Below are 19,611 nucleotides of genomic sequence, written 5' to 3'. Positions count from 1 at the left end.
GTATTTAGCGCCAGGCAACGTAGTTCTACACGCCTGCTACATGACAAAAGTATTTTGAGCAACACGCACACAGCGAAAATAATTCGCTCATGGAAAACAGCAGCAAAGATAACCACTTAGAATTAAGTGCGGGAAGTTAAGCTGACTATAGTATTGGTGGAAGGGGATGAGGGGCTCGTTATAAATATGACAGAAGCCAACAGCCACAGAAACCAAGGGGCACAGGGATTTTTTTTTAAGTTATTTATTTTGTGGTGTTGATCAATTTAGAATATTACTGAATATGTTATCGTTTAAAGATAACTGATTAGAAAAGCAGAAGAAAAAACAACCACCTGCCGCCGGTGGGATCCGAACCCACGACCTCCGAGTTGGTTACATCTTGTGGCTCCACGTTTACAGTTCTCCTGTCAATCGCTTTCCTGCGATTGCTTTCAACACGAATACACTGGTTTGAATAACACTTTTCTAGGCGAAAAAAAAATGCCGAGCGTCATTTGGCTTTAACCTTTCACTGCTGCTTAACCCTTTAACCAGCAGATCAACGATATTGTTGACCCACTATAGGCAGCCTGAAAACGCCTATCTCGAAAATTCATAACCTGTCCGTCTAAATTTAGCGTTTTTTATGAAGTAGGTTGCGTGCTACTTGTAAAAGTTGCTGATAGAGGGCACGTAGTGACCGTGTTCATCCCAGAAAAGCAGCCGTCATCTTTTTCCCGCGCTCGCCGCGTTGACCGAGTTCTGGCTTCAACAGGAGCGAATATTCCAAGGTAAGGACGCCCAATATTTTATCTTCTTGTAGAAGCACCTCTCAACGTGGCATGCTCAAAAGCGCGTAACGCATTTCGGAACACAAGTGGCCGTGCAGGACACTATGCAGAGTCTACAAAATTGTTGAGCTGCCTGAATACGGTATGAAATTACCGTCAGTGTTATACGCTCGGCTGTTTACTTGTATATCCCTTATAGTGTTTTAACGTTGCACGAACAACGTAGTGACACATTGAAAAATTAGCCGAGGACTACCTCTATGTTACCGCTTGCATGTGAGCTGCTTTTTTCTTTTTATGGGGTGCGGTTTATGATAAGAATCTGAGTACTCGTGTTATTATAATGATGAAATTGGCACCGTGGAAGGTTAGCTTGTCACCACTTCATATTTTTCTTTTCTTTTGCTGACAAGTGACGTATTTCTCTTCTTGTAGCCATGGAAACAACACTGTTTTATGGTGCACGGAGGAAGGATAAAGGCGTCGCACTTGTGCCACTGCATCCGAGCGACTCGGAGCTGGACTCCAGCGATGACGACGCTTCTGAAGATGGGCAAGCAGAACCACAGCAGGAAAATCTGAACGCGCAATGCAGTCCTTCTAATGACCTTGAGAGTGGCCCAAGTTGTAGTAACGCATGTCAGAGACGCTCGTCCGTTAGCTGCTCTGGTCTGCCTACAAAGAAAGCCAAGAAAGGTACCCGTGTCCTCGTCCCTGTGTACGACGAACCGGACGACGCAGAGGTTTGCAAAGCAAAGCGAAGCCGGCAGAAGCCAAGGGCTTGGAAGAAAGAGGACATCACAAACATACAAATTCCCGGAAAAGTTCATACATCACCGCAAAATGTGTGCACCCCGTACACATACTTCAAGTCATTATTCACGGATGAGCTGGTGGAGCACATAACCTTCCAAACAAATCTGTATTCCACTCAACAGCAAGGAAAGAGCCTCAACGCATCGCCAGAAGAGATTCGGCGCTTCCTTGGCATTCTTGTGCTCATGGGAGTATATAAATTTTCATCCCTTGAAGACTACTGGTCGTTGGAGGGGCGATTTCCACCAGTTGCCGATGTAATGTCGCTGAAGCTGTTCCAGGCGCTGAGGCGGCATGTCCACTTCGTGGATAACCTCAGCTATGTTGCAGATGGCGACCGGTTCTTCAAAGTATGACCACTCTTCAAAAGAATTAGGGAGCAGTTCTTGAAGATACCAGCAGAGAGCAAGCAAAGCATCGACGAAGTTATGGTTGCCTACAAGGGGACACGTGCCGGCAGCCTGCGGCAGTACGTTGCGAGCAAGCCTGATAAGTGGGGCTACAAGTTGTTCTGTCGGTCAAGCTCAAACGGAATAATCCACGACATCATCATGTATCAAGGATAAAGCACATTCTACGACGTGCCAGCGGGCTCGGCTGATGAAGTACCCCTTCTAGGTGCAAAAATCGTCTTGACGCTCGCCAAGACCATTGAGGAACCCCACACCAAAGTAGTATTTTTTGACAACTTTTTTACTAACTATGATTTAATCCACCTAATGAAGAAAAAGTTTGGCATTCACTGCGTTGGCACTGTTCGCGGAAACAGAACAGACGGAGCAAACGATGTCCTAAAAAGTGACAGAGAACTGTCAAGGGAAGCGCGTGGATCTTTTGACTTCTGCTCATCAGACGGTATAATTGCAGTGAAATGGCACGACAACAAATGCGTGACCCTTCTAAGCAACGCCCATGGTGTGGAGCCGGTTGGCACTGTACAAAGATACAGCGGTGCGCATAAGTCAAAAGTCCCCGTGAGCTGCCCAGCGGTAGTGAAAGAATACAACCAACACATGGGCGGAATTGACCTTTCTGATATGCTGGTTCACCTGTACAAGACCCCGACCAAATCTCACAGATGGCATCTTCCTCTTTTTGGATATGCAATTGATGTTTGCATCGCAAATTCCTGGCTTGTTTACAAGGTGGACTGCGCAGCGTTAGCAGAGAAAGCGATGCCACTGAAGGCTTTCCGTGTTGCAGTCGGAAATGCACTCAAGTCAGCTCAGCAGGTGATGAGCCCTCGTCTTCTTGGAAGACCCCCTTTGCGCAGACTTCAGCCGGGAACTATGGTGCGAAAACATGCGTTGCCCACACATGACTCCAGGTACGACAACATAAGCCACTGGCCGGTGGCTGCTAGCGAGCACCACCCGAAGTCGCATTCAACCCATCAAGATAGGGGGCGCTGTGCTCTCTGCCATAAAGGGGTGTCAGGATTCAAGTGCGCCAAATGTAACGTCTTTTTGTGCCTGAAAAGCGGGAACAACTGTTTTCTCCAGTTCCACCTCAAGTAGGACTTATTGACGCAGGGCAGTTTCCCTGCTTTCTGTTCCCTATCTTGGCAGATCAACAAAATTGTTGACGTTCTGTATTTTTCTAAATCCTTCCTCAAAAGCTTTCCCATTTTTTCGCTGCATATTTAGGCTAATAAAATGAAATTCAAACCAAGAAAAAAATTATTGCATTGCTCTTTCTTATCTTGCCAGTAAAAGGGTTAAAAAGCAACAGCACCACTTTTTGAGAATTACGCTATATTAAAGGATTCAAATTTAAATAGGCCGTAGGTAAAGCATGCCAAGTTTTTTTTGCGCTACAATTTAAGATGTTGACGTAATCGAAGATTATATTTTAGGCTTCTTCTCACACCACCGGAAGAGTGCAAAGCAGTTTGGGGTGACGTCATGACAGGTAAGATTTCAAATTTTCGCTGCCGTCAACCACTCTCTGCCGGGCGTCCTTGAATGCTGCCAAGCAACGGTCGCTGTGGACCTTGTATTCGATGGCATTGTTTCATTTTTTTTTTCAAAGCAAGCGTTTATGCGTTGGAAATATACCAGAATCGTCGATGACGTCATCGCACGCCTTCTACTTGGCACTGTGTGTTGCGGATAAGCTTGAAGGTCGTCGCGATTTTATTTGGTGATTAGGAGACCAATTTAAACGCTAAAGAACTTCGCATGTTTTACCTGCAAGTTTCTTGCACTCGACCTCTTTAAGCTCGCCGAATCCTAAAATCTTTGCAGTTCCTCTAAAAAGATGGGACGAAATGGGGCATGTCTTCAGTTCGCCGTGCCACCCCTCCCACCTGTGTCACACAAAAAACGATGGCGCTTCCCGCCACTAGTATTTGCAGCTAAGCATGAAACCGTGTGGCCTAAAACACATCGACCGAGCGCGTTACAGATGCTGTCGAGTGGACCATTTGATCGGCTGGTTCTGGTTTCAGTATCAAAGAAGTTTAAAGTATGCATATTTACCGTAGAGGACTGACAATTTTTTTGCTGAAAACATGGTCGTGGAGCATTGATGTCGGCCGAACGAAAGAGGGTGGAAGACACCTTATTGCATTCCTTCTAGCTGTTTCTTAGTTTGCTCAGTCTGTACTCATAACTGAATGTTTTCGGCTGTCCCATGCCTTCCGGCTTTCGCCTAGGTCCTCTCTGGAGACCCATGCTCTGCAGCCCTTGCCCTGGAGAGCCAGAGCACATGTAGTCGTTTCCCATTTCGAATGCTGTGCGTTATACACCAGTAACATTGAGTGAGCATTAGCGCTGCTAGTTTTAAATCAGAATATTTTCTGATGAGAGAAACATGGTGTTGTCTTTTATTCTGATCGACGAGAATAACTGATACTTAATCTAGGTGGAATCATCTGTGCAACATTCCTGAAGCAAATGGAACTCACCTGCGCTTAGTTTATTTTTTGTAACAGTAAACAGAGCAAAAGCGATCCACTAAAATCTTTTTCGCGTCATACTTACCCTCATCACTGTCGGTGGTCTTGCCTGGAACAAAAGAGGAAGATATGGAATATGAACTCATTCAAGAGCGCGTTGGCATGTGCCGCAAATGCCGTGACGTCGTCCAATAAAGATAAATGTGGAAAAATTTGATTGCGTTAGGCAGTGCGGGATGACATCTTGCTATAAGAAAAATTTGACTAATGAGTTGTAATTAGCTAATTAAACACGAAAATTACTTTGACGCCAAAATAGCCATTGACGTCGATTCAGTATACGGATGTCAGAATAGCCACGCTCGTCGATATAGTATGTGGACGTTTAGCTCTCGCATTGCTCCAATGCGGGTAGCCGCAGTGATCTCAAAGTTTTTCCAACATGCGAAATAACAGCGCACGTGACGTCTTGAGCAAGCAGCGGAGTGGGACTAACACAGGGTTTAGGAGGAGGAGGAGTAAAAACCTTATTATGCACTCCCAGAAGGGCCCCTTGCTCTGAGAGCCTTCTGGCCGCTTTCTCCAGCATGGTCCGCTCGATCAGCCGTTGCTTGTGTTTGGACTGCGTAGCCAGAGGAGCGGATTTCCAGGAGGAGGGGGGGGGGGGGGGGGGGATGTGGATGGCAGGTGCACAGGAAGGATGTGGGCATTCCCAGAGTTAATGGTAGAGAGTGGGCGAGGTGACGTCCCAAGCGGTGCAGTGGGGCAGAAAGAGGGTGGTGTATAAAGGATGTGAGTGAAGCGAGGGGATGAAAAGAGTGTGTCTGGCATAGTCGCTAGTATGTTACTTCGGTGGGATTGACTGTGGAATGTCCTGGTGGGTATAAGCCGCGTTAGCACCGGTTGTGATGGTCACTTGTACAGTGGCGGGAAAGTTCGATGAGGGTGGATGTGTGGAGGTTGGGGAAGCCATCCGCGGTGTCCGTAAGCTCATTTCTCGGGCAAACGCATTAGCGCACTCATCTCGGGAATGGCCTCGTGTCCATGTTTAAAGTTTGAAGTTTATTTCAAAAATACACAGAATAATATAAATACATGCAAACAAAAAGATGCAAGAGCATTGCTACTGTAAGGGGATCTCTTTAACAAAATGTACAGATTAATAACATTTCCTAGCGACAAGTACTACATTCATATTCATGTATGCTTAGTAAAATTTGACAGTATTAGTTCTGCGTCAATCTAGGAGGTAGTGAATTATGTGAGAAATAGACAAGGTGTTATGAATGAGATATCTTGAGCTAAAGGTTCTCAACATTTAAATTGCGACAGAATACTTGGAATGAATAAAATGGCGAACTTTTAGCTGCAGCTGCATTTTTATGAGTATTCCACGACATCGGCGTTTCGAAGAAAACACCGATACTTTTATTTCAGGCACTATTTTAATATTAGTAGTGTCGGAAGCCTTCAGTACTCTGGTAGAGCCAAAGTAAAGTGTGAATTGTGTCTCTAAGTTATGATTTTTTGACCTAAACAGGACGGATTTTGTTTCATATTTGTTTATGGCGAGTTAATTATTGATATTGCAAGAATATAGTCTGGTTAGCAGTATAATTCGAAACAAGATGCTCGAAATCAAAGCTTTCTGGATATATACGCTGGTGTCGTCAGCATATATGTTAAAGCTTGCTGTGCTGTCAGTGGTAACTGGACCATGTATAAAAAGAAGACAGCGGAAAATGCCCCAGAATACTCCTGAGGTACTTCTAAACTTTTCTTAACTCATGGAATGTACTGAAACTCTCCGGATTTGGTTTGAGCAAAAATAGAAAAGTACGCTGCGTTTCTAGCGTGATCCAGAAGATTCTGCAGAAAGTTAGGTGGGCTGACATTTTGCATTAGAAACTTTGGCGTGAAGCAACGAGAAAAATAGATGAGCAGAGCAGTCAGCATTAACAACATTAGTCGTATGGGCAAGTGGTGATCAAGTACCACCGCCTAACGTTGTGTTGTGGTTCCCATGAGCTGTACAGACAGCATTCACTCGACGGACGCTAGCGAAGAGTAAAGCAGCGAAACCAAACCTACCCAGAACCAATGCCAGCACGAATCCGAAGCAGACTACGATGAGGAAGATGCATATGGCGGCCTGCACCAGTGTCCACAGCGATGAGCTCTCACTGCGTGGACAATGCAGTGTTAGGAAGCGTCGACAGATTCGTAGTACAATATGGGCTTAAAAAACTAACGCAAACTGACAGTGGAATACAACTACACGAAAGAGAGTACATTTCTTAGTCCTACTTGTATTTATTAATGTGAAAGCCTTTAATGCCTCATACTGTCTTTAGCAGCCGTGTCGACAGCCGTGTTGGCAGATGTGTCGGCAGGTGTGTCCGCGTTTTGACGGGTGTCCACAGAGATATGTGAGACAGTTACTGCGTAATTTCCTTTCCTCAAATATAATTTTCAGTTTCTTCATTACGGCCCCTCCTTTTCTTCTTTCACTCCCACTTCCTCGCTTCCTGTACGGTGTGGTTAAGGTGTCCACCGAGATCACAGAGAATCACTGCGCCATTTCCTTTTCTCAAAAAGCGTTGCGTTCAAAGGGCAAGGCATCGCGCCGAACGGGTGGTGGCGTTGTTCCGTGGACTCCCTGGCAGCGCTACAACACGCTGTCGCGTTCCACTCCTAAAGGCGAAGCTTAAGTGTCATTAATTAGCAGTCAATTAGTACTTAGTCATTAATCTGTAATTAGTCATTGATTAGTAATTTGTCATTACTTCTTCATCAATTATGTGCGACGTCATCCAGTGGTGACGTCACCAGTGTCACATAGGCAAAGTGGTGCGGAAAACACTTTCGCCTCTACGCAGTTTAGAGAGTCAAAGTGCTCCCTGAATTTTTTTAGCGAATATATACGCCATTTACGTGTCACCTTCTAATCCGGCTCAATAATGTCGCTTAAGCGGTAACATTTTAGATATCAAAGGTATAAAATTTCACCCAAGCCTAAGAAAATAGCCTTAATGACTCCTTTTGGGTCAAACTACCTCATTCTGCTGTCAGCTGCAAAAGATTACATGTAGGCTCATTACGTCATGAGGAGTGACACGACGGAACGGCCGAAGTTTCTGCCCTAATGCACTTGCATCACTTGGATCAAATTGATGGCGTAGATATATTAGTGCAACTCTTCTACGGTGCGCATCGCTTAGCATGCACTGTGAAACTCGTTCACACTGTTCTCTTTGTATCCTTCTCCCCGCAATAAGAGCACAAAAATATTTATTCAGTTGGGCAGCCCGAAAGACGTGTAAAATAAGTTTTGAGTTCCTGCGCTTTTTTGAACCCGCAGCGGTCCGTCGAAGGCCGCTGGTACCAACCTGTTCGGTCTAAGAGAAACGTTACATATAGTTTAAATACAAATAGATGTGTTACAAATAGCTCTTTTATGCAGCACCGAGACTGTTAGCGCGTGAACAAAGCAGCGTGAAAGGCAAAATTTTGTCGCCAAATTGTTTCATACCTTGGTTTTATGGAGGTGACATATGTGCGTACACCCGAATTGTGATTTCGCGGAAGCGTGTCGAAATGAAGGAGGAAAGAAGCGTGCGCTACTGCTTGCCTCATTCTTTGAACTCTACCAGAGAAGTAGTCATAATTGAGTTAAATGGGCGGCAAAAGTTGGGCATGACTATAGTAATGAAGGTACATGGCAAGATTCACCTTCGAGGATTCCTTTCGCCGTTCTCTTTCATCGGATCGTGTCCGTACAATATTATTGGGGTGGCAAAAAACATAGGCTAGGGGGCCCTCAGTCTGAGAGTGAAGCCTTTAGTCCAGGGTCAGAACGGCCCGGGTGGCAGCCGCAGCTAGGTTGACCAGCGGGCGCTGGTATACGGGTGACCGGAGGGCACGCTAAATTGGGACGTGCATCTAAGAGACAGCCAGAATGACCTAGAAGGCTTAGGCCGTGTGATTTAAAGTGTCATAGTTCTCTTTAGCGGCAAATTGGCGCGGCAGTGGGTATGATAAAGGCGGCAATAGCGTGTAAGGTTGGGGTAGGAGCCTGTGTGGAGTTGGTGAATAGGAACGGATTCCGCACTGCAGAGGCACGGTAGAAAGTCAGTGTGGGAGCAAAATGCGCTGGAATCTCGGACACTGGAGTATGGAGTGGAAACTGAGTGCCGGGTCGGAGGAGGTGGCCGAAGAAGAACCAGCCCGGTATGGAAGAACGCAGGCTTATAGGTACGCCCTGTTGATTTCCCTCTACTGTCGTGTGACCCGAGGCTCAGACCAGAGTGCGAGGTGAATCATGAGGAGCGAGGTGAGCGAGGACTCGCACAGGAGGGCAGGTGGACGGTGAGATCGCGAAATCTGCAACAACCAGAAGCGGAGTCCGGCAAGATGTAGTGACAAGAAGCGGAGCTGTAAGGAAGGTGATGGCGAGGGCCACTGCGAGGACCACAGTACTCTGCGGCCCTACTTTCCGAACGGTCTCGCTCAACTTCTATATCAAGATCAGCTCTATATCCAGAACGCTATATCAAGATAGTGTTCTGGGCTGTGTTAAACATAACTACATTAAATCAAAAGCAGTGCGCTAGTTACCAAATATGTTGAAACAAACAGCGCTAACTTTACGGGACAAACAAAAGACGAAAGACACCACATGCGGCGAACATGCAGATTTGACCCCTAACTACTTAACATACTTCGTTGCCGCAACGTGACATTTATAGTGCGACTCAAGCAGTAAAGATGAAATATCAGCAATAATCACGTGTAATGGTCAAACTGACTACATATGTGGGTGTATGCGAACTATGCTTTTGCCGACACTTGTTGTTCAGAAAGGAAAAACGGTGCCGGAGAAATATTCAGAATCGAATGAAATGAGTGGCACGTTTCGGTGCTGTGCTTACCCAGCTTCATGTTCCCATAGCATGAAAGGCAAAGCACTGGTATTAATGTCACGTGTCAGAGAGACGCAGCAAGGTTCAGATAAAAAGCCTCTGTGTTTAGTAGACTACAAAGAGCTCTTATTTTTGCTAGGCGTGAAGCGTTGGTGCCTGCCATCAGCGTGACTCCGACCAGGAAGAGGCGGTACGTGGCCAGAGCTTGAGCTCCAAAGCGCTGCATTTGGTGACGCTTGAACTGTTTTTTTAGTGGCAAATCCTGGGAATAGTTTGGGTTGTCAACGCCACACATTCACCTGGCGAAGAATGAACGCATTTTAAGAGCGGTATGGAGTGCAATATGCGGCCTTCGAGTGCACTTATGTAGCAAAAATGCAAAATCATTTTTTTGTTTCTTTTTCACCTCCTAGACGTTAAACCTGGTTGCAGCTTGGAGTAATTTTAACAAATAATTGCTTATATTTTCTGGAAGTTATTGCTTGGATATTCACGGACATAGTTTGCGAAGACAGACGAGAAAGGTTAAGGGCTCTTGACCTTTCTTGAATATCTTAACTAGCTGTGCCCGTTGAAATCCGAGCAACGTAGCTTTCGAACGATGTTCTTCCAACAAGCCAACTGGCAAGCACTTATTATTGATATGATGATGGAAGACTGCAGTATGGTCGCTGCTCACCCGCTCTAGACTATTCTGCGTTATACTACGCTATAGCCACAGAAAACTAGAGGTTTTGTTCTTTATTGAGTAAAAACACTTTTGTTTCATCTCACCATTCACTGTCTCAGTAGCCTGAGAGACAAAGTTAAGATAATCATTTATTGTCAAAAAGGCCGCTTACCAATTGTAACTTTACGTGTGATTCGACCACAAGATTTCTAATATCAGATCTATGTGCCCTTTCGAAATTTATGAATTCAAGCTTCAGATTTGGAAAAACGCGTTCTCCGTAGGCTGACGAAGTCAATGGCTTTAAAAAATAAAAGTGTCTGCATGATACATGATAAATGACGAACACATGCAGTGAAAAGTGCATATTTTCGGCGCTGGTTGCCAAGAGTATTGTACCACTCATTTAATTGAATATTGGAATTCATTGGAGTAAACAGCTTCGGCATGCGCTCACACGTGGTACACAGTGTGCAAATTGTGGTAAAATACGTACTGAAGTGCTTAGAGTGAATTATTACTGTTGAAAAAAAAAAAGACGATTGGGCTTCAGCTTATACTGGAAGGGCTTCTCAGCTTCCCCACAATTCTGTGTGCAGTAGGGAATTATTGCCAGGCTAGTAAGGCGGATCTTTAGTGAGTAGCGGATGGTGTGAAAGTGATATTAACTGAGATCAATAAATTATTAACATGAAATTAGCAATATATTATTACAGCGTGAGGTCAGATTTTATGCCAAAGGCGAATTTCAAGGTGCAGCTGTATTTTTGTTTATCGCGAGAGAAACATGAGAACTAGAAAGAAATGCGATGATTTGCTCAATTTTGACGTCTGTGAAATGTTTATTACCACCCAAGCACTTTACATACAGGCTTCAAAGGGGTTTATTCATTCAACTTTGCGAAAATTTGAGGCTAGTTACAAGACATTCAATATCCGTTTCGGCCCACCATGGCAGTGAGGTAAAACAGAAGGCTATACATGCTTCAGAATGGCAACACACCCACATGCATCCAGTAGCCGAGATCTACCGCTGCTTTTAGTTGTATAATAACGGTAAAATTGCTTTGTGAAGAGCGTTCACCTGATATAGTCTCTGGCTTTTTTTTTTTTGCAAAGTTATAGGAATAAAATGACATGCAGTATCTGTCATCAATGTGATCAAAAAAGGCACTGGTTACTGGTTCTAGATGCCTAGTAACGGCCACTACGTGTAAAGGTTCGTCATCTAGTTACTTCTACTTTCACGTGATAGGCTTTTTATGCCTGTTGTTTGGAACTTACTATCTTGAGAAGAAATGGAGGACAGTTGACTGTCTGTGGAGGAGAACGCAGATATGACGCCACCAATGAAGACAGTTCAAAGCTGTAGCCTTAAAAAAATTTAGAAAAATGCTGTAAACAGCTTGTTTAATATTGATTTAAATATCAGAGGTGAATTTAGCGTAAGAACCTGCTTTTATGCCGAGTGACAGAGCAACCGAAGAAGTAGAATCGAGCACTAGTCATAGCAGCACCCTTTTTTTGTCCTCTAAGATTGTAATGACACCAAAAAAAATGTATCCTGTGTATTGTGCTAATAACATCGCACAAAACATTTCTGTTACCAAATGTGGAGAATCCTAGTTATAGCTGAAGGAAGTCATCTACGTGTAACAGAAGTTCCCATAATAATAGGCTGGCTGTTTTCTTGATAATTACGCTTTATTTCAGAGGCGCAGTCAGATGTAAAGGATATTACAAGGCTTCTTAACTTTATATAGACAAGTAACCAGTTCTTAAGTGCCACTTAAGACTGGCCCCACCAAGACGAGAATTACGTCATGCGCCGATTAGGTTGATCGGAAAAATTTGTATAGTGCATTTTCTTACACGTACACTGCTTCCACTGCAGTTAACAGGATTAACAATTTTGCTTCTTTTTGAGTGCAGAATGTACACAAAAGGATTCTAATTGAATTAGCCAGACATGCATTTACTGTTCCCGTGCGCTTGAAAGCTGTTTCATAGAAGTTTCATCTTCTGAGAGACGAGTGCAGGGCTCGCCACTTTGGGCTCGCTCCCAGATTTCACTGTGACGCAGCTCAAGTGCCACTAGGAAAAAAATTGGCTGTGGTTTAGCTCTGGTTAAACCTCGAGTGACGCGAGAGCTCCGTCGAGCCGCCTACTTATACAGCTGCGGCACCTCTCCTCCTCTCCATCCCCCCCCCCCCCCCCCACTCGACACGACGCATGAGCACAGCTGTTGCAGCTCAGTTTCTTCGGCGCGCCGCGTCGCCGGCAGCAGCAGCTGCTCCGCACCACGTGACCAACCGGCTCAAGGCCACGGAGCTCAAGGGATGCCACGCTGAAGGCTCGAAGAGCTGGTGTAGTGTAGCTCTCGCTACAAAATGGCGGCGTGTGTGTCTGCGCTGCGGCCGAGTGAAGCCTTCGGCAACTGCGGGCCGAAGCGAGGACCGCCACCCGATGAGAGTAGCGAGAGACTATATATGCACCGGCGGAGGCTGAGAGCGGCATCAAGGCGCCCCAGAGAGGCAGCGCAGCAACGCCGCCAAGTCACGGGCTTGTGCGAAGAGAAGGGACGAAGTGCTAAAATCGAGGGCGAGCCTGCCGATTATGCGAATGAGCGCGCGTCATCGGCTCACCCAACGTGCCGTGGTGAGGCGAAATGTATATATTGCAATGCAAAAAAACATGAAAGATTTAGCGAGCCCTAGGCTAGTCAGCTGAAAGTGAAGTGGAAACAAAGCAAAATTTAATTACAAAGTCATTAGCGACCAACGAATGCTGTCCAAAGTAAAGCAAAATTAATTGGCTCAATTTTCAGGTAAAGTGATTCGGCAAACGGGAAAAAATATAAAATACAGAGTCCTAAAAACGTGTTCTGCTTTCGCACCTTATCGCTTCAGATCATTTAAGTGTGTGTCATATTTTTGGAATCTCCTTCCAACATCATTTGTTGGCGTTGAAAGCGCAGTTTCCTGAACGATGCTCAGCCTCAAATATGGAAAGAAAGTAAACAAGAAGTCCAGCCTCACCGCCAAATTGGGATATCTCGGGGACGCCTGGAACAGAAGCATGAAAAAAGTAATACATGCAATTAGATTTTTTTTTCATAATGCATGCTATAACTTTGTGAAGATAAAAAAATTCCTTAGATGCCACCTAACCTCCCTTAACACATTTTGATTTTTAGCAAAATGTTTTAAGGATACGGACACTGCGTTGCTGGGGGTGACATGGGCTCGATACATTTGCGGTTGCTCATGAAGCGCCTTAGGATATCGCAAAAAGGCGGGGATGGTAAAAAAGGCTACGCTAGGATCCTGTTGCCACTAGGCGTGTTGATGCGGCGCATAGAAGCCGTACCGATAAACCACATCTTTGTACTTCGTGCCTGAGCGTGACTGTTGTTTGCAGTTATATGTAAGGTTGGAACTTTCGGCTTGAACAAAAACAACGAAAAACATCAAATGTACGCCGAACACAGTTTTCTAAATTATGTTTTAACTGAAAAGCGACTGTATCCTTGACAGGAAAACCACGTAGTGCTGACAAATGAGCAGGCGTTACACTAGGTCAGATTTTCAAATAACAAAGAAAGGAAGGCAGGAGCATGATGGGAAGGTGTTGTCGTTGGGTAAGTAGTGCAATAATGCGAATTGAGGCATTGCTCTGCTAGATTTTGAAGACCGGGAAGTATCACCTCTTTGATGTCTGGTAGCTAAGCGCTGTTCATTTAGCCTACTGCCTTTACTAGTTAAGTGCAGTTAGTCGTTTAAGAATGTTTATGAACTGTAAAGACTGGTCGAAGCTTTGTGTTTAGGGGCCGATGCGGCACCTTCCTCTGTGTCGACCGGATATGGGCACCGCTTTAACAGCTTCTTTTGTTCCACTTCGAAAGTTGCGGAAAAGAGGACACCACCGTGCGAGTCGCATCAGCTGTGGAGCGAAGAATGCCCATTCGGGAGGAGGTAGGGGGCGCACATGGCAGCTTCGCGAAAGACATACACATACACCTATTGAAGGCAACCTTTAGCTCTGCTTAGGGTTTCGCGTGATTTTTTTTTTTTAGAATGCGCATGGATTCTACGAGCAATCGTTTGAACGGATTAGGTTCGGCGTCAACGACCCAGGTGTTCGCAAGGTGAGCGCAATGCTCCAAATCTTCGGAATGCTCCGTGATCGTACTCCGCTCTCGTTAGATGCTCCAGATATCGTTCGTACGCTGGCAAAGAATTTGTGTAAAGTAGTTCGTTTCAGCGATGTGGTTGGCGGAACAGTCTGCACAGGGGATTTTGTACACGATGAGGTGCCTGCCTTTAGGCCGAGACATGAAGCAATCGAGGGTTAACAATGATTTATGACACATACGTATTCCCTGCTTTCGAAACAGGTGGGCCAATGTCGCCTTCCTTTCTCTCTAATGGTAGGTCTGTTGCCTACTGATTGTTCTTGGTTGGGACCATGAGCCAGCATCACAAAAAACACACTGCTCCCCACTGCACGACGATTCAACGGCATTTCCATCGCAGCCGTCATTACTCTAGCAATTCGAAGCCTCAACCTCTCGCTCAACCCAACGCGAGAACGGAATGCCAACATGCGCTTACACCTTGTTCATAAACGTAGAGTTCCACTTGCGTTTTTATCTCATAAGAAGTATGGGCGTCATTAGGAAAAATGCCGGTGTGTATCAGTGCGTGGCCGCCAAGTGAAACCTCTTGCCCCTACAGCGAGTCCAGCTCGAGCACCGCGAGGAAAAATTTGCATTTTGGAGGTCGGGAGATGGACCTCTAGAGAGTGGGGCGCAGCTACGCCCCCAAGGGAGTAGCAATTGCGTACAGAGGGAAGCCGGAGCTGAAAGCCAGCACGTGCCATCAGCGCATCCGAGAAGACGAGTCAGGTAAGGGGAATTAGAACAAACATTAAAGCGTAATAATCGTTAGAGAGTTAATAATGCTAGTCAAAGTAAAGCGAAATGTAAACGCAGCAAATCTGAATCATACAATCATTTGCCAGCACGAAAAGCCAGCCAAAGTAAAGTGAAACTAATTAGTGCAACTTACAAGAAAATGGGAGCGGGAAACGTGAAAAAAATTAAATGGAAAGGCTTGAAAACGCATTTCCCTTATGCAGTTCATTGCCACAGACCGTCTTAGCTTCCATCAATTTTTTTAGTTCCATTCTATTTGGGTTTGCCGGCGTTGAAACCGCAGTGCTTTGGGAACGCATAGCCTCGAAGAATGGGAAGAAAGGAAACAAAAAAGTCAGCCTCACCACCATATTGGGAGAGCTCGGAGACGCCTGGAATAAAAGTAAGAAGAAAGCAATACATGGAATGAAAATATTTTGCTTTCCATTGTCTGCTATAATTTCGTGAAAACGAAACTGTTCCCCAGACGCCATGTGGTCTCCCTGCACGCATTTTGTTTTTGAAATATATGTCTTAAGGATGCGGTCACTGGCTTTCTGTTGGCAACATGGGCTCGAACCTAAAGGTGTTCATGCGGCGCCTTATGATTTCGCAAAGAGGCGAGGATGGTATAATCGGCTGCGCTAAGACCCACCGCCAGCCGGCCTCTTTTCGCGGCAGCTTGAGCGAGAACCGAACAACCACATTTACTCCGCGCATGGGCTTGACCGTAAAAAGGATGCAGCAAATGAGAAAACCATAAATTGAAAGGCCTAAACGCACATTCTGCTTACGCAGTTCAATGCCTCAAACTACATTCCCGTCTGTTATTTTTTTTTTAATTTGCTTCCATTAAAGCTTTTTTTTTTTGCGTTGAAAGCACAAACAGTTCCCTGAACCCTTAGACAGGCACAATGCGAAGAAAGGAAACAAAAAAAGTCAGTCTCACCACCAAATTGCGACATCTCAGAGACGCCTGTAAGAAAAGGAAGAAGAAAGTAATGGATACAATTAAGAGATTACGTTTACCATTGTGTGATATAATTTCGTGATGTCGAAACTATGCGTTCGTTATCACGTGTTCCGGCTCAACGCTTTTTTTTTCTAGGAAAATGCCTTACGGATTAGGTAGCTGGCTTGTTGGCGGCTAAATGGGCTGAAAACAGCAAGGGGAGCTCTGCAGCGCCTTAGGATTTCGCCAAGAGGTAAAGATGGTTAGAAAGGCTCCGCTAAAGGCCTATTGGCACTTGGCATCGTTCTGCGGATGCTTGAATCAGTAACGATCAAAGGCATCTTTTTACTTCGCGCCTGGGTGCGACCTTGGTTTACGGTTATAAACAGGGTTCACAGTTTAGTCTAAACCAAAAAAAAAGGTCCTTAAAGTAAAGGAAATACAGTTTTCGAAACTCTATTTTAAGCGAAAAAAAGCTTCATCTTCGGCAAGCAAGCCATGACTAGCTGAATGTACAGCAGGCGTTAAATTGAGCCAAAATTTTAAATTAACAAAGTAGTTGAGCCTGAGGCATGATTGGATGGTGTTAACGTTGTATAAATAGGGCAGTTATGCGATTTCAGGCGTTGCTCCACAAGCTTCTGCAGACCGGAAAGCACCACCCGCTCGCCGTCAGGTTCCGAAAAGTTGTTTCTTTGCAGTCATCACTCGCTAAGAACAGTTAGATAACTAAGTTTGTCAGCCACATGTAGGAGACTGTCATGAATCCATGCATTAGAGAAAAAAAGAGCATCACATTGCAACTAAAATCTTCTTCAGGGTCGACGGTGTGGCGGCTACTATACTTTCCTTTGGTCCTTTACTACAATTCTCGAAGAGAAGTCGCCACAGAGTGATTCGCATGAGTTGTGGAGTGTAGAATGCGGGTTCGTGGGGCAGTGAGTGAAGGACTTTGCGGCGTCGCGAAATAATTATACACAAGACGATTGAAGGCAGCCTTGAGGCCGGTTTACGTTTTCGTGTGTGTTGTGTATGTGGGATGATTCTGCAAGCTGTTGCTTCACTGGGTTCGGTTCGATGTCAAGAACCGTGGTGTTCTTAAAGTCAATGCGATGATCCAATTCTTAAGAATTCTACTCGATCGCTCTGCACTCTCGGTCGAAGTTGGAGACATCGTTCCTATACTAGTGAGGCATTTGTGGACATTTTTCCTTTTTGGCAATGTGGTCCCTGAAACAACCTTCAAAGATGATTTTGTACGCGATGTGAGGGTTTGATTTCGGTCGAAGTATGAAGCCCCCCAGGGATAACGATCAATCCTGACACCTATGTATTCCCTTCTTTTGAAACTGGTGGCATTGTATCGCGATCCTTTGTCTAACTCGCTTCCCAACCATGCCGGCCTCTGCGCAATGTTCACGTTCAAAACAACGCAATGCCGTCAAGAAGAAGCATCACGTTCCAGGCATCGCGATAGTTGAACTGCAGTTCCATCGCTGATATCGACAGTTAGCAAAATTGATGCCCCACTGTCTCACTCAACCCCGGGGGAGCAACGAAATAATGACTTGTCAGCCTAGTTCTCAAAAGAAAACTTTCATATGCGTTTTACTGCGTAACCAGTGTTAGTGTCCTCAGTCGATACTGCAGGCGTGTGTCTCTGCGTGGCTACCGACTGAAGCCGCCGACGCCTGCAGCCAGCGGTGGAGGGCACCACCTCCCATCGAAAGGCGAGAGGGGAAATCTGCATTGGCGGAGGCGCACAGGTGGGCGCAGCGAAGCTCCCAAGCAAGCAGACTGTGCCGAGGCGGTTCTAACAGGGCGCGCCAATTAAGGTGAAATGGATATAATGCAAGAAATGCCAAAGATTAAGGCCAATAGCGAGCAACAAAAGCTAGCCAAAGTAAAGCGAAAAAAAAAATTGGCGCAACTTTCAGGAAAATGGATGCTGCAAATGACAATAGCTTTAATAGGAAGGCCTGAAAGTGCATTTCTTCTTACGCAGTCGAGCGTCTCAGATTGCCTGCGCGCCTGTTAATTTTTTAATTCCCTTCCATTACCAGTTTTTGGCGTTGAAACCGTGAACAGTTTTTTGAGTGCCTAGCCACGTACAATGCGAAGAAAGAAAAAAAAAGTCTGTCTCACCACCAAACTGGGACATCTCGGAGACGACTGTAATAAAAACAAGAAGAAAGCAGTGCATACAACGAGGAGATTACGTTTACCATTGTTTGCGGTAATGTCGTGAAGTCGAAACTGCTTGTCAGATGCCACGAGGTCTCACTCAACGCTTTTTGTTTCAATGAAAATGCCTTAGGAATACGGTAACTGGCTTCTCTGCGGCAGCATGCGACAACACGATACAGGTAGGGTAGCTCGGCAGCGCAATAGGATTTCTCCAAGACGGGAAAAACAGGTGTGCTAAAAGCCTATCATCACCTGGCATTATTCTGCGGCGGCTTGAATCAGTACCGATCAAACCCATCTTTCTACTTTCTGCCTGGATGTGGCGTTGGAATCAGTACCCATCAAACCCACCTTCTTACTTCGTTCCTGGGTGTGGCGTTAGTTTGTGCTTATGAGTAGGTTTCGGCCTTCTGCTCAAACCAAAAAAAAAAAAAAAGCTTTAACAATACAGCGAATTCAGTTCGCGAAATTCAGTTTCAAGCGAAAAAGTCAGTATTTTAGAAAGGCAAGACATCACGCCATCACTTGCTGATTGTTCAGGAAGAGCTACAATCACTCAAAAGTTAAAAATAATATAGTAAGGAAGGTAGAGACGTGGTTGGATGGCGCTACCGTTGCGCAGTTGAGCGATTTCAGGCGCTGCTTCATCGGTTTCTGCAGGTCGGGAAACAGGTCCTCCTACACTCTGACTGCTATCGAAAAGCTATTTCTTTACTGCCATAACCAGCTAACAGCAGTTAGTCGGTTCGTCGGTCGGCAAGTGTCATTGGCTTATCCAACAGGGGATATTAATTAAGGTGAAATGTGCCTGCAAGAAATGTAAAACACGAAAAAAAGGACAGCCGATTTTGTGTGGTTATTAGAGATGCGAACTAGCTGCTGTAGCTTTTAGGTTTTCATTGTCTCGTTGGTCCTTCTTTGCATTCACAGACCCCTGGTAGTCCTCATATACCACTCCTGGCGCAGGAGTGCAGCGGTTAAGCGATGCGCCATTGCCCTGCGAGGGCAGGTGCCGCCACCGGTGGGGCTTTGAGACCTAGGTTGCTCTCCCCGAGCTAAATAATTGAATTGCCACCTGTCGGGGTGGGCAGTTTGCTTACAATCCGGTGGGCAGGTTATGATTCAGTCATAAGGCCGCGTCACCTAGGGTTTACATCTGCCACCAAGGCGGGTAGCACCCAACTACCCAGTTGTTCAAGGTCACAGAGGGACCAGGCAAACATTGGGAAAACCTGCGATAGGGACCTGTAGTGCCAGTGCACTAAAATTTCGATAGAAGTAACCGAGATGACAGGTGGGCCAGGTAGGTCACGTGGCCCTGCAGCGTCATCACAACCTGTCCACACAAACAGGGACCGCACAGATAACGGCTAAGCGGCTGTGTCAAATCTCTGGCCTTAGCGGACTAAAAATCACAAGGCAGCCATAAACCCAGCCAAAGTAATGTGAAACTGGAGCATCTTTTCGCCAACGGGAG

This window comes from Amblyomma mixtum, chromosome 6, assembly GCF_055824585.1.
Source record: "Amblyomma mixtum isolate Tamu chromosome 6, ASM5582458v1, whole genome shotgun sequence".
Classification (NCBI taxonomy): Eukaryota; Metazoa; Arthropoda; class Arachnida; order Ixodida; family Ixodidae; genus Amblyomma; species Amblyomma mixtum.
Note: the sequence above shows the minus strand (reverse complement) of the source record.